This window comes from Zingiber officinale, chromosome 6A, assembly GCF_018446385.1.
Source record: "Zingiber officinale cultivar Zhangliang chromosome 6A, Zo_v1.1, whole genome shotgun sequence".
Classification (NCBI taxonomy): domain Eukaryota; kingdom Viridiplantae; phylum Streptophyta; class Magnoliopsida; order Zingiberales; family Zingiberaceae; genus Zingiber; species Zingiber officinale.
Window position 1 is genome coordinate 86,281,070 of NC_055997.1, and position 14,796 is coordinate 86,295,865.

A 14,796-nucleotide genomic window follows, 5' to 3' on the forward strand; every position below is an offset into this window, starting at 1 on the left:
TAGATCAGTTAGTTGACGATCGATTTATTTAGCAGTTCGATCATTAGGGTATCGTCATACTCTATTTTTAGAGATTTTGATCTTTGGGGTTACTTGTGTTGGGTTAGATATTTGGGAGACTCACTTGAGTACGTGACTTGTACCGTCATGGGTAGAAAGGACTGAATTGGCCGTATACCATTATCGGCTTAGTCAGTTTGTAGAGGATTGTCGTATCCGATTCCATGGGGACTTTGACTATGGACTGTCTGTACCTGGTAGGATGACTTAGAAGGTACATTCAGATAGGATACCGCACAGTGTGGAAAAGTGTAAAGCTACGTGCTTAACACTTTGAGATACAACCGTTACAAGGGTATATTTTGGAGAGTACATTCGGATATGATGATCTTTGAGGGTAGAGCGTCGATTGACAGATATTTTGATCAGTTGTTTAGTTGTAGCGTTCCTCTATCTTTGTGTTCATTGTTTGATACTGGAGGTTGCTGAGCCTCAGGATGGAGAAATCGCAGTTTGATGGGGTACAAGACAATGGTTAGACGACTCAGCTAACATTGTCTCTATCAGGTGGCTCAAGACCTTGACCACGTGATCATTTTACCAGATCTTGTAGTCTATATCTCATATTAGAGGGTTTGACCTTTTATCGGTATTTGTTGAGGGACATATATAGGATGATGATGAGGGTGGTGGATATATCTCTTTGTTAGGTAGACACTTAGTCAGCGAGTTGTGTGACCCTATGACTTTGGATTGACATTCTTTTACTGTGGATATTTGATTATCAGAAAGGATGAGATGATGAGATTTGGCAGACTATATGGATACATTTAGTTTGTTGGCAATAGGTGTTGAGGGTTGGATGCTTTCGTTTTTCTCTATCTTTGTGTAGGAGACTATCCGGTATGATTGATTGATGTTGAGGATGATTTTGATTGATAGATATTAAGAGATCAGGTGTGATGATATGTTATTTGTTGATGATCTATTGGTGGATATTTAGTTTGATGGTCTACTATTTGGTGTTTGAGGTTGATAGAGACATGAGGAGTGATGTGTCTGTGATATTTAGGGATTTAGTGATTGTAGTTGGTCATTAGTTTACAGACTTGTTGTTGATGATCTTATGGTGGAGTAAGCCTGTGGTACGTACATTATGAGTCCTTGGGGTTACCGTTTAGGCATGCCATGCTTAGATGTTTACATGGACTCAGTGTACTTGGTATTCATAGGGTTTGGATCAGTTTTCATTGTCTTTATTGGCGATGTTGTGATCTATTCCCGATCCGAGGTGGATCATGTACACTAGCTTCACATAGTTCTAGAGATGTTTCGACGAGAACATTTATATGTGAATTTAGTAGTACGTATTGCGATTGTCTTTTACGAGTTTTTGGGACACGTTGTGTTTAGTAGAGGATATCGGTGGATCCACAGGAGATAGAGGCTGTTATCAGTTGGGAGTAGGCGTAGTTTATACTGGAGGTCCACTGTTCCTTTCGTGGTCTGGCTGGATATTATCAGAGATTAGCTGAGGGTTTTCTCCAGCATTTATGCCGTTGATTGGATTGTTCGGAAGGGTATGGAATTTTCCTGGATAGATGTCTGTGAGATCAGTTTTGATAGCTGCACCTATCTTAGTAGTACTTTCTAGTGTAGACGGATTTGCACTCTACACAGAGGTATTGTACCTGGAATTTGGTGCAGTTTCGATATAGCATGAGCGAAACAGTCTTGCGTCAGTAGTTAGAATTCTCGTGTAATGAGAATGAGATTCATTGTTTTCTATGGGCGATTGTGTGTGTTTTCGAGTCACTTCTTATCCGGGAGGAGTTACTGCAGGAAACACCTTGATATGGGTTTGCGATACATTCGGGTGACATCTGATGTGTGGAGACATTGGAGCACTCTTATTAGTGGAACGATATAAAGAAAGACATCACGGACTTGGTAGCTTGATGTCTATTATGTCAGCCAGTGGAGGTTGAACATCAGAGATTAGTAGGATTATCTCCGTTGATTTGGATACTGGAGTGGAGTTGGGAGCATGTTTTGACGGATCTTGTTGTGGGATTATCCAGGACATGGAGAGGATATGATGGTATGGGTATTCATTACTGGGTGACGACTTTGCTCCCTAGCCATCGATTTGTGGGACAGATTCTTTTGGATTGAGTATTAGGATTATACTGTGGAGAGATTACCGGACCTTATGGTATATCTCTGAGGGTTATATTGGATGGAGATCAGCGAGTTCACATCATGTTTTGACTGAGGTTATAGCAGACTTTGGGTTAGGAGCTTTACTTTAGTATAGATTTTCATCTTAGAGTGATGGATAGTTTGAGCGCTCTATCATGTGTTGGAGGATTTATTGATAGTGGATTTTGGATTTTAGAGGTGTTTGATTTATCCACAGTTGGCTAGATTGCAGAGTGGGAGTAATAGGAGCAGAGTGAGCTCATAGCTCACAAAGTCATCACTATTCACTTGGAGGTGGATTGTCATGCTTAGAGATATGTTTATGATACTAGGGTTGGAGATTTGTTTATGATACTTGGATGAGTGGCATATGAGTATGTTGATTGGTGGATACCTTGGAGGAGGGTCCCTGAGTTGACCAGTAAATTTGGGGACCAAATTTTTTATTAGTGGGGGAGAATGTAAAATACCACAAAATTAAATAATAAATGTTATTGGACGGAAAATCTTATTGGATTTTTCAGGAATTTCTAGAAATTTTTCGGGATTTAAACGGAGTCTGTATGACCCATTTTAGGGGGATAGATTCTGGGTACAGAGGAGGTCTGTTTGGAATACCCAAAGGTGGGAATTGATTGAGGAGTGGACTTAGGCTTTGATTAAGCTAAATTAGGTTTGGGGATTAATGCTACAGTAACCTACCTTATAAGCGCCGAGGACCCCTCTTTTCCCCCGATTCTTCTTCCTCCCCTGTCCACTTCGTCCCGATCCTCACCGGCGATTCTCCTCCTCCTCCTTATCTCGGTGTCGCCGGCGTGGCTGATGGTGGAGTGCTTAGGAGGGAAGACAAGCTACGGGCGTTTCTCTCCTTCCTCCCATTCTCGATTCCCATCGCATCTCAGTCGTGATGCCGGCGATTCTTGATCGCGCCAGTGATGTCCAGCCCATCGCCACCGGACCTTCCTTCTCCATCCCGATTGCTGATGCCCCGTCTCCCTCCTCCCTCTCCCGTTCGTGATGCTGGAATCCATCGACCCACGGGATGCCGTAGCCGTTCTTGAAGCTGTGCCCTAGCTCAGATTCGTCGCCGACAACCACTCTTTCCCCCACCCGATGTGTTTCTCTCGCAACCTCTTCTGATCGTTGGTCGCACTACCACGGCCTCGCTGCCTCGCCGTGTACTGGAGTCTCGATCGAGTGCCACCACCAGGGAACGATTAGTCTAGGTAAGTTTCATCTGGATTTGTTTTAACTCCGAATCTTGCTCAATTGTCTCCATTTAGCTGTTCTTCCTGTTCTGGATTGGATGAAGGCATCAGATCGAAATATTGGAGGATTGCACTGTTGCCGATCACTGCCACTCCAACTCTTGAAGCTGTGGAGGTCACGGGTGTGAAGGTAAGGGGTTGTTGTGGTGAGAAAGATCTTGTTTGTTAGGGTTCCAGCAAATTCAGTGTTGTGTAATTGTTTCCTGGACTGACCTTGGAAAGAATTGATGTAGGAATTCTTGGTGGTTGTGTGCAGAGATTGGTAGAGGGCTGTTGAGCTACTGGGTTTGTTGCCATACCTCAAGGTGAGTGTTTTCTAGTGATGTACCTATGGTATTCTCATTAGTATGATGCTAAATTAGGTTTTCTAAGGAATCTAGGGTTTTATGCTTGCTTAGATTATAAGTGGTGAGTAGATGTATTGATTTAACTCATATTGATATTAGATTATGGATTTTTGGATTGGATGAGTTATGGGTTGGATAATTGAAGCATGTTAACAAGAAGAGTTAACTAATTGAATTGGATTAATTCATGAGGAGTTTTGATTGGATTAATTGATGGTTGTGGATTATGTTTGGTTTAGAAGGAGTTGGATTAAGGATTATTTGGAGGATTTATCAGAGATCAGGTTTGATTAGAGTGATCCTAGTGGGTTAGGAATTTTATTTAGCTATTTGAATCGTATGAAATTAGCTAAATAAAATATATATTGATCGCAGGACTTGGATTCGGGACGAGCGTCTCGACACGGGATTACTTGGCACGATCTACACTTTAAGGCGGGTATTTCTTCCTTGCCTCTATGTAGATTTTATTGAGCTTAGTGCATGGTTTTCTGAGATGGTTTAGGATGCTTTATCTTATATCGTGTTCGTTTGTTGCTTTCCTGCTTGATACCGATGCTTGACCCTTGTGATGATCTATTTGATTCTTATACAGTCTACACTTTGGATTATCTATACTCTGTGGTATTTGTGTACATGTAGAGTATGTATGGTAGGGATTACTTCGTTGGTGGTATTCATATGAGGCTTGTCCATCCGTATGTCGTGTATACTTCTGTCCGGTGTGATGATTGGAGTTGTGTTGATTGTATGTCCGTGGTTTATACCGTGTTTGATGTGTTTACTGGAGGATACATGTTGATTGTACACGTGGGGTTGTGTAGGTGTGTCTGTTGAGGTTATTGGAGATTTTTGGTGGACTATGCATGTGTAGTTATATACGTATGTTTGGTGGGATATATGGAGGTATCATGATGATTATACTCATGTTGTGGGACACTTAGGTGGATTTAGAGTGGCATGGATGATGACGGTGTCCGTATCATGATTATATATATATATCATCATGTTCATCATTCATGTCATACTGACGACTATCGTCTCCCTTGTAGTTGAGAGGGTTGTCAGTCTTTTATAGCCGTCCATTCGGCCACTGATGGAGAGTGGTAGTTTGGAGTGGAGCTAGTCCTGTCGCGCTTACTCAGCTGCTCAGTGTTCTGTCAGCCTCGACCACTCTGGAGTAGTGAGTCTTGAGGGTACAGTGTCAGAGGGCTAGAGATGTGAGTGGTCAGGGACCCTTAGCTATGTAGTTATATAACTACTTAGCTGACCGTCCGCTTCGGCCGCCTATAGTTATTTGTCGTGAGGCTAGTACGGTTTGTCACGGACCCAAGCCTCTCGGCCATACAGGGGTCGTGGTGTCTAGAGAGGTGGCGGGGGTGACCATGGAGCATGCATGCACATTGGCATTTGATGCGCGATGCATCTTTGGAGATATATTTGCATACATGCCTAGTAGATACTAGTTGCATGTGTTTGTGGTATGTTGCATTTGTTTGCGATATGATTGTTGCATATGGTTGTCATGCTGCATACATGTCATTTATTTTACATGTATTTGCAGTCGTATTTATATTGCACAGGTGTCACGGGTATGTCTGTTGCAGATCCAGTGAGGTTACTGATCTTGGTACCTTACGCTGATTTCAGATTGGGTATGTATTTACCATTATGTCCGTAGTGGTTTGTGCAGTTTGTATGTCAGTTATGATTATGTCGGGTTACCACGTCAGGTATGTTCAGATGCGTTGATTATGATAGTATGATCATGTTATTTGTTTCCCTACTGAGACTGTATACTTTTGATCTCCATGTTTTGTTTATGGACCATGCACTATCATTTCTATTACCCGCTGAGTTACCTATACTCACCACCGCATGTATACATTTATGTTTTCAGGTAGCTTGTAGATGGTTGGTGTCGCTCGGAGTATCCTGTCTGCCGGGTCCTACGTCACATCCGAAGACCGTGCTTATTTTCTTTTGTATATTCTTTTATTATTTTTGGCATTGTATTTGCGTATAGCCATGTGGCTATCCTATGGTTTTGGTGTTGTATTTGTGTTTAAGCCGTGCCGGCATGCATTGTATTTATTTGTGTTGTGTGGGCTTTCCTTCGTTTTTCCGCTGTGTTTTGGTACAGCCGTGTGGGCTGTTTTATATATAACTGCGTGGTTGTGATTGTTTCATTCCAGCCGTGTGGGCTGTTATTATAACTGCGTGGTTGTGTATATAAATATTCCAGCCGCATGTGGCTGATGTATTTTGCTTGTAGTGATGCTTCAGATTGTCACCGGTACTGGGGAGGTGCTGCCGGATTTTTGTCTGGCAGAGACTCCTTTTGGGGGCGTGACACCGGCTATAAATAACCGCATCGTCGAGCACCGACGTTAAAGATCGAGAGACGAGCCGGCGTCTATAAACGTCCGAGCGGAAGACCGACGAGCCCCGTCGTTAAAAATCGAGAGCCGCGCCGACCGGCTATAAATAACCACGTCGTCGAGCACCGACGTTAAAGATTGAGAGACGAGCCGGCGTCTATAAACGGCCGAGCGGAAGGCCGACGAGCCCCGTCGTTAAAAATCGAGAGCCGCGCCGACCGGCTATAAATAACCGCGCCTTCGAGATCCGACGTTAAAGATCGAGAGTCAAACCCGCGACTGTGAGCTTACTGGACGAAACTAAGGACGCCAAATAACGAGCGTTCGCAAGTACTAAATTGATTAAGTCCGATCGGCCATCAGTTTGCCAATACTTCGCATTCACTGAATGCAAACAGCATAGCCAAGCGCTAAACGATTTCGAGGAAAACAAGTCAACTGATTAACCCGATTAGTCGTCTAGTGTGGAACACGTGGAGCTTAACTGATTCTACGAATAAGCACCAAACAGACAAAAAACGGCAATGAAGGGCAAGCAAAAATAGAGACAAAAGAAGACAATTACGCCGATCGGCACATGCAAAAATTTTACATCAGCAGATGAAATACAGAAAGTACTGGGAAGAACTCGCTTCACTCCGGGTCCTCAAAATTAAAAAAGGCGTCCGGGATATCGTCAATCATAGCCGCCAGATCTGAAGAGGGAATGCTCAGGTCAGCAGGAAGGTGCCCCCCCTTCTTCAAATACGCCATGGTGACCTTGACCGCCTCGGCGAAAGTTGAGGAGACGTTGCCACCGAACTTTTCGCCGAACCGCTCCGAGCGGAGGTATTCTTGGCGCGCTGCTGCTAGGCGACTCGGCTCCCCTTCCTTGTACTTTCTGAAAGCCGCTCGGGAGGCAATTAGCGAGTCCTGGAGAACTTTCTGGTCCACCTCCGCTTTAGTGCGTTCAGCGGAGTGCCCATCCCGTTCGGCAGCTAGCTGGGCTTCCAGATTCTTAGATTGCTGATCTAGGACTCGGACTTCAACTTTCATCTTGTCCAGATCAGCAATCGCCCGCTTCTTCCGGCTACTGGCGCGCTTCACGTCTGCGTCGCGTTTCTTCACCAGGCCTTCAAGTCGAGCCACCTCTGTAGCCAGGTCGGCGGCCTTCTTCTGTTCGGCCTCACGGGCTTGTTTCTCCCGCTCGGCCGATGGACCCCCCGAGACTTGGAGTTTTTCCATGAGATCCTCCAGCTCGGCCAGCCGATGGCTAGTGGCGATTTGCTCGGCCCAATGCTGTAAGGGAAACAATAAAATCAGAAACCAAACAGTAGCAGGACACAAGAAGAAAAATGAACCTACCTGAGTGGCCTGCTGCATGTGGTTATCACCAAGCTGCTTGGGCGTCATGAGGGCCTCCCGAATCTGGGCGTCCTCGAAAAGTTTGGCGAGCGGACCCGTTAAGGTTATTTCATGAACGGGGCTTGATGGCCGATCGGCAGACAATAAATATTCCTCCGATGGGAATCGAAGGGTAGTCTTGACGGTCGGGTGGCCGGCCGGCACTTCCTCAGCCTCAGTCGCCTGGCCCGAGGACTCCCCAATGGTTGAAGTTTCGCCCAACCGTCGTAAGCGACGACGAGTCCGTGGAGGAGAGCCAGAGGGCTGTGCGGTGGGCGAGGCCACTGAGGTCCCGATCTGCGACGGCGTGCGATCTGGCGAAGCGACCTCGATCGGCGCCTGTGGTTCGCCCTCTTGGGTCGGCGGAAGGCTGGGGTCTCTTCGACGTTTCCGCCGAACTTCCAGTGGTGAATCCCCGACCTGGGGGACTCCCAACTCGGCTGGAGCAGAGGAAACAGGATCCGCCTCAACCTCCGTTGAAGCGGATTGGGTAACTTCTGTTTCAGGGGCGGACTGCGTCCCCCCCTCTCCTGTAGCTGTCGGGCGGCTGGGGATTAGACCCCGCTCGGCGAGTTCTTTTTTGGTAGCCGCCTCAATTTCCACGGCTTTCAATTTCAGATGATCAGTAGCCTTGGAGCGCCACATGACTTCAGCTGCAGTAGAAAAAATTAAAATCAGTTAGACAAAAAAGGCGAAGTGAGTAAAGAGTCCTTACTCATGCGGTAGGGAAGATTGGCCCGAACGGGAGATAATCCAAAAATGTACAACACCCCCTTGAGAAGCAACTGGTCGATTTTGTACCGCTGACCGGACAACCAGTTTGCCGCATGAAGGTAGGCTGGATTGCTTCTGAATTTGCCGAGCTCCGGCTGGGTCGGCACAGCGGTCTGCCATTTGGTTCTGAATGCTGGCCGCTCGGGAAGTCGTATATAGAAGAAAAACTCCTTCCAGTGCTTGTTGGAGGTCGACATATTATCAAAAAATTTGAAGCCTATTCTACTTTGGAAAATAAAGGTGCCCAACTCGGATTGTTTGGGGTAGAAGAAGAAGTGAAATATTTTGGGGTCAAGTGGAATACTATGCAGCCTAAAGAGGACGACCACCCCACTCAGCAGCCTAAAGGAATTCGGCACAAGTTGGCCGAGCGGGATGCGGAAATAATTACAAACTTCCAAAATAAATGGATGGGTAGGAAATCTAAGGCCGCCCTGGAATTGGTCTAGAAAAAAGCAAATGGCACCGATCGGCGGGTTATGGGGCTGATCGGTCGGGTCGGCTATAACTATTTCATGGTCGTTCGGGATCCCGTACGTCCGAACAAGACGCCGAGCGCCCTCCTCGTCAAATTTACTTTCCATACTCATATACCATGGACCGTGAACATGGGTAGCGGGTTCGGAAGAGCTCGCCATCTCGAAGAGACAAAAGGATAGCAACGAAAGAGAGGTGAAACGATTAGGAAAGACCTGGTAAGCGAGGAAAGAAGGCTCACTAAGAAGGAGATGGGCGGAGAAGATCGCCAGTGAGATGATAGCCGCCGAAAAACGGGAACTGGATCGCCGGAGGCCGCAGCAACAGAGGAGTCAGAAGGACAAAGCACGAGCAAAGATGCGGCAGAGGAGGAGGACTAAGGCTTTATACGGCCGAAGTCGATTGGCCTCCATCGTCCGATCCAGGTCACGAGAAACAAGGACGTCATCGGGCCGTCCATTTCAAAACAATCGGCGTCCCATCGTACGGATCATCACCGCCACGCGAGAAGAGCCACGTGGCGCTCTGTCACCAGGCGCAATTAATGCGCCCATACCGCGCATGCTTCGACTTAATGAAAAGGATTTGTGTGATTTTCGAGAAGATTTAGACAAGCAAACATCTACGTGGAGCGCCAAGACATTCAAAACGAAGAGCCGAGCGATTGAATTTGGCATAAGGGCCGAACGGCTCAAGGGATATTATAAGCGACGGTAAGGCGACGACCGCCCACTCGGACACATAGTCCAGTCAGTCGGACTCACTGCCTCCTTCGACTAGACTTGAAGGGGAGGCAAGTGATCCGGCGGTGAGAATGGGGGACCCACTTCCTGAAGGGTCCCAGCCTGAGGACAGATGGAGGGCTGACTAAGCGGGTAAGGGCCGCATCGAGCAGTTGAGCAGGTCCAAGCGGAGCCAGATATAACCCAGCCATAGGCTTGGGTTTCCGACGCCAAGGCGGGTGTCTGCCCGGCTGGAACCGAAAGGCCGAGCGGGTGTCTGCCCGGCTGGAACCGAAGGGCCAGGATAAGGGCGAGGATACAAAGGTTAGCCGAACGACCTATTCGTTCGGCTCGGGATATGGGATGTCAGCAAAGGCATGCCTAATGATTATGCCGTACACAAGATTTCACGATAGAGGATCTAGCCGTCACATCATGGAGAGGTTGATACAGTAGCGGTATGACCTTATGGATGCCCTTCTGACAGACCCATACCTGGGCATGGTCGAAAGCAGGTGATTGCTTTGATTGGCGTGCCCAGGCTCCTTCGAGAGGTCTATATAAGGTCTCCATTTCTTCACCGGAGGTACACGAGTCTTCTGTTTCTAAGCCACCTCTTTGTTATTCCTCGCCTGACTTGAGCGTCGGAGGACCGTCGCCGGGACACCCCTCCCGGCTCGGTTTTGTTGCAGGTTCGCCGGAGCACTCGAGGATCTAGCAGGGAGCGCCACATCCCAAGCGTTCGTTGACCCCTGGTTCGGACAGGATCAATCTACAAGTTTGATTTAGGGTGGAATTGATAAAAACCTAGTCTAAGGGGTAAAAAATCTATTTTGGTGGAGTCTAAAAAATCTAACAGATCTGGGAGGCTTGGGGAAGCTATAAAATGATTAAGGAAACTCTTGTTAGGACATCTTGGACCAGGGTGTAATATACTAAAAATATAGATAAAAGTGAAAATAATTAAAATATGACATAATTAAATTTTATTAAGGAAAATAAAAATATTTTAGTGTATAATTTATCAGAAAATAAGTTTATATAAATTATAGAAATTTTCTAGATTTTATTCGATTTTTTTGGAGTTTTAAAATGAATATTGAGATATTTTATAGAGATAAATGTGTTAATCTTTTCTACAACCTTTTTGAATACCTAATTAGAGTGGGAGTTGATTAAATCAATTTTCCTAAGTAATTTCCTAAACCTAAGTTTTCTCCTCACGTTGTCACTCTTCGCCAAGCGCCGCAGTGCTATCCCACGTGTGGTAACAGCGCCGCCCCGTCACGCCGACGGTCTGTACCCCACCTCCATCCCCAAGGCTAGCCGACGGTGGCGCCACGTTCCGCCGCTTCTCTTCAGGTTCTATCGTGCAACACAATCACGTTGCCGTTATTCCACGCGGTGCCACACGTCCACCCGGGATTGCCATTGTCATCCCATTGTTGCTGTCTCGACTTCATGAATGTACGACAGTGCTTCTCCACCGGCATCGTGCACTGCTGCCATCGCCGCCATCTCTCCTCCTCGATGTTGTCGTTTGGTGTCATAGACCGTTGCCGCCCGATGTCACAGATCGCTGTTCTATTTAAGCATACGGGATAGAAGTCCGAGTATGGTGCTCAAGATCTCCTGCTGACCCCAACCACTATCGCATGTAAACCGCTCCACCACCGCAGTTGTTTGTGTCTAGCTGTGATCTAACGACCACAACCAAAGTCGCCTCCTCATTCCAACAGCGTGATCGACGCCTCTCCGTCGCCACTGTCCTTGCCTCGACCGACAGTTGCTCCGTCTGATCAGCTACCACCACTAGCCCTCCATCGCTTGCCACATCCTAGTGTTGCTGGAGAAGAAGAAGGAGAAGACCAAGTGGGGTAACGATTTTATCTATGGTTTAGTTTAATTAGTGAGTTAAAGGATTAATTAATAGATGGATGGACCAATAAATTAATAAGTTGATTAACCAAATGTTATTCAATGGATGTATTGAATTATTAGATAGATTGATGAATTAATTAATTAATGGGTTGGTTAATTAATTAAGATAAGATTAATTAATAAATAGGTTGGTCCATGAGTTAATTCTTAATACATGCAGTGGGATTGTAGCTAGAGACGCGCTCTTCAATTTAAGGATATCAAAGGGCATTCTACGTCGAGAAGTGGATAGATCCTGCTTATCTTCTTGATAGCTTTGATTGTAGTGTATGATTTGTTTACTGTCATGTTTTGATGAAGTTGTAATTACTCGCTTACCTTAAGAATGCCCTATATCACTCCTGAGTTCGATACCTTATTGTTTATCCCTATATGTTGATCTATTGTTGATAACTCAGTTATGTTTAATATTCATGATTGTGCTTATGGATATGCATGATATTACCATACCATAGTGTAAGACATTGAATATTCTACTATACCCCTTAGTAGATGATTTGACTTTGTGTTTATTGTTAGAATGATCATACTGTAGAATAGGATATCAAGCATCTTGCTAAACCTTTGTTTATTATTTCATACTGTAGTATAGGATATTGAGTATCCTAATAGATCCTTGTTGCTATTTAGGCCTGTAGATTGTGTTCATGAATTTATATTATAGTATGGTTATATAATTAGGCTCATGCATGCAGGGCATTGATATTATATGTAATATAGTTGTATTCTTGTGAGGGCATATATATTAGTTAGATGATGATGACCTATGCTTGATGGAAATCGCTCCCTAGTTGATGGGTAGCATATTCCACTAGGCTTTTTTTCCTTCGGATTAGCTCCTAGGATTACTTGATCTTGACCCTATTGTTTATTATATGTGTTATAATATCATGAAATAGTTGAGATATTAATACTAGGTGACTAGTAACTTGGGGACCTGATTGTCTATTTTCTGCCTATATATTAGTAGAATTATATTATAGTATAGGGTACCGAGTATCCTAGTAAACTCTTACTTGTTATATAGGCGCATGCCTATACATTAGCAAGATTATACTATAGTGCAGTATTTCGAGTATCCTACTAGACCCTTGGTTGCTATACCTTATCGACCATTATCTTCCATTCGTGGTAGAGAGAGTCGTCAGCAACCGTTAGTATATCCTGTCGACCATTGTCTCCCATTCGTGGTTGAGAGAGTCATCAGCACCCATTGGTATTTACCCTGTCTGCCCATAGGACCATCCGTGGTAGAGCGTTCTCCCGTAGACAGTGACTAGTAACATACCCTGACTGCCCACAGGACCATCCGTCGTAGAGTGTTCTCCTGCAATCAGTGATAGGGAAGCTAGATAGCCACCTTATCCTATCCGCCGATAAGACCATCTGTGGTAGAGCATTCTCCTACGGGCAGTGACTATTATTTACCCTGACTGCCCATGGGATCATCTATGGTAGAGCGTTTCTCTTACAGTCAGTATTTGTTATGTGCTTATTATATGTCAGTTATGTATCTGTTCGTACAGGTTTGAATGTACTGTATGTACTCTCAATTTGTTAGTTATACTCGGTTGAGTAGGTTAGTGAAGTGATATATTATTGATTATACTTTTGGTTAGCTGGTGATTATGTTGGGGCACCTACATTAGTTAGTAAATATTTTACCTGAGACCACATCGTTTGATCTTCTATCAGTATATTATTCATGCACTATCTTTTTCTACTCAATGAGTGGTTGTATTCACTACGCTTTGTTTTTCCCTTGACTTTCAGGTTAGTAGATAGAGGAGGTGCTGTGTCGCTCAAAGGTCCTAGCTGCCAGTCCCGCTCCAGTTGAATTTATGTTGAGTTACTTCATGTTATTGTTTCCATTACTTATAGTTATAGTTCTCTTTGTTCTAGATTTTTGACTATTTCACATGTACATGCATAAATACACGCATTGTTATTTGTGACTTGGTATTGTTATATAATATCGGTATTTTTTTATGTTGGCTTGAATTGGTTCGATATCATATTTCCTATATTGCCACTAGGAGGTACCGTTCGATTTGGCGGACAAGTATATCCTTGGGGCGTGGCAAGGGGACTCCACCCCCTTTCTCTGAGAAGGTTTTCCTCAAAAGGGAAACCCTAGGAGCACCTTCAAGGAGCTTTCGCAACGATTTGTCCACCATAGGAGCATAGAAATCCTTCCAGAGACATTGGCACTATCTCGCTAAGCTTTCTCTTCTCCCTTCTTTCCATTTGGAGTTGTTAGATGCTCCCCCTTATGTCTTTTGGTTGTATCTCCATTTCCATGGAGTAGTTCTCCAACTTTTAGGAGTAGGAAGTAGCTATAATGTAATTGTTGATGTAAGAACTAAGTATTTATTAACTTTCTCTATTGCATGACATGCTTATTCTTTGTTCTTGATTTTATTGTGTACGCTATAAATGCCATAGGATGTTGAGAGTTCGTCATCATGTAGCGGTAATAATATAGATGAACTGTGGAGCCCTAGTGACAGGGATAATCCCATAAATTGTGAACTTCTAGCATTATCACCTTGAATGTAATCGGCTTGCCATAAGGGGATAACTATCTAGGGCTTTATGGGCATGCCCCAATTTGATGTCAAGAAATAGAGGGTATACCTTGAGACATTCCTGAAGCTTTGTGATACGGTGAACTATGAGGGTGTCTCAGCGGATGCCATTTAGTTGATGACATTTCCTTTCAGTATCAAGGATAGGGTGAAGACTTAGTTTTATTCTCTCCATCCTCAAAGCATCACAATTGGGAACAATTGAAGCAGCAATTTCTAAATCATTTTTTCCCTCCAAGCAGAACAATGTAGAGGAAGTGCATTACAAGTTTTGCTCAGGCAGACGGAGAATCGCTATTTGAAAGATGGGAGAGATTTAAAATTTTATTAAGGCAGTGTCCTCATCATGGTTTAGAAAGGTGGCTACAATTATACGTATTCTACATGGGGATTTCTTTCTCAAATAAATCTTTATTGGATTCATCAGTTGGAGGTTCTTTTATGAACAAAAGTGTAATGTAAAATATGGTTCTCCGATAATAATTAAATAATAAGATTATTTGAGAAATAATCTTATTGGATTTTTTTGGAAATTTTTATAAATTTTTTGTGATTTAATTGGAGCTCATATGATATATTTTCAGGAGGATAGATCTATTGGGCTAGAAGGAAGCCTGTTTGAAATACCCATTTAGTTAGGACTTGATTGTTTTAATTAATCTAAGATTGAGCTTACATTCACCTAGGTATAAGAATTAAAACCTAAGTTTCTC

The 14,796-nt window shown here is 44.3% G+C and overlaps 1 long non-coding RNA gene and 1 other non-coding gene across 2 annotated transcripts; one reads left to right on the plus strand and one right to left on the minus strand.

Moving 5' to 3' along the window:
* Positions 1-3,432: 3,432 nt before the first annotated feature.
* Positions 3,433-4,231, plus strand: LOC121994158. Its single transcript, XR_006115614.1, has 3 exons — positions 3,433-3,600; positions 3,704-3,775; positions 4,193-4,231. It is a non-coding gene; the product is annotated as an uncharacterized LOC121994158 (long non-coding RNA).
* A 10,098-nt stretch (positions 4,232-14,329) lies between these two features.
* LOC121998949 lies at positions 14,330-14,436 on the minus strand. The gene has a single exon (XR_006116729.1). It is a non-coding gene; the product is annotated as a small nucleolar RNA R71 (small nucleolar RNA).
* Between the last annotated feature and the right edge of the window lie 360 nt (positions 14,437-14,796).